This window comes from Buceros rhinoceros, unplaced genomic scaffold (assembly GCF_000710305.1).
Source record: "Buceros rhinoceros silvestris isolate BGI_N320 unplaced genomic scaffold, ASM71030v1 scaffold18538, whole genome shotgun sequence".
NCBI classification, from domain to species: Eukaryota; Metazoa; Chordata; class Aves; order Bucerotiformes; family Bucerotidae; genus Buceros; species Buceros rhinoceros.
The window spans coordinates 17278-17720 of record NW_010425314.1 but is presented as its reverse complement, the minus strand read 5'-3'; positions in this window follow the sequence as shown (position 1 = coordinate 17720).

Sequence of the window (443 nt, the reverse complement as noted above, 5' to 3'; positions counted from 1 at the left end):
GCTCACCGGGCGGGGGGGAGGAACGGCAGGCGGGCAGCACGCCGGCCGGGGAAGCTGGAGCCGTTCCCGGGATGCTGCCAGCTGTGCTGCAAGGAGCTGCTCCTCGTGGGGGTCTCACACAGCTTGACGGGGCTGGGAGTATTTGTTCCTCCCTCCAAACGGCAGCGGTGGCTCAGCGCAGAGGTATTCCCGGGGAGGAGCACTGCCAAGAGGAATTGCTGCGAGTCCTATGAGCCGGTCCTCGGGGGGCCCCTATCCCAGCCCCAAAGGACAGAAGTGAGGACGCGCTGGACCACTGTCCTAGGACTGCTGCAACGGGGCTCACTGGGGACGGCCACTGGCTTCCCAGGGGATGGAAAAAAGGAGTCACTGATGGCTTGTGCACAAGCGCTCCTGTGGCCCAGCCGTGGGCAGAGGCAGAGCCAGCCCTGGCAGAGCAGCAC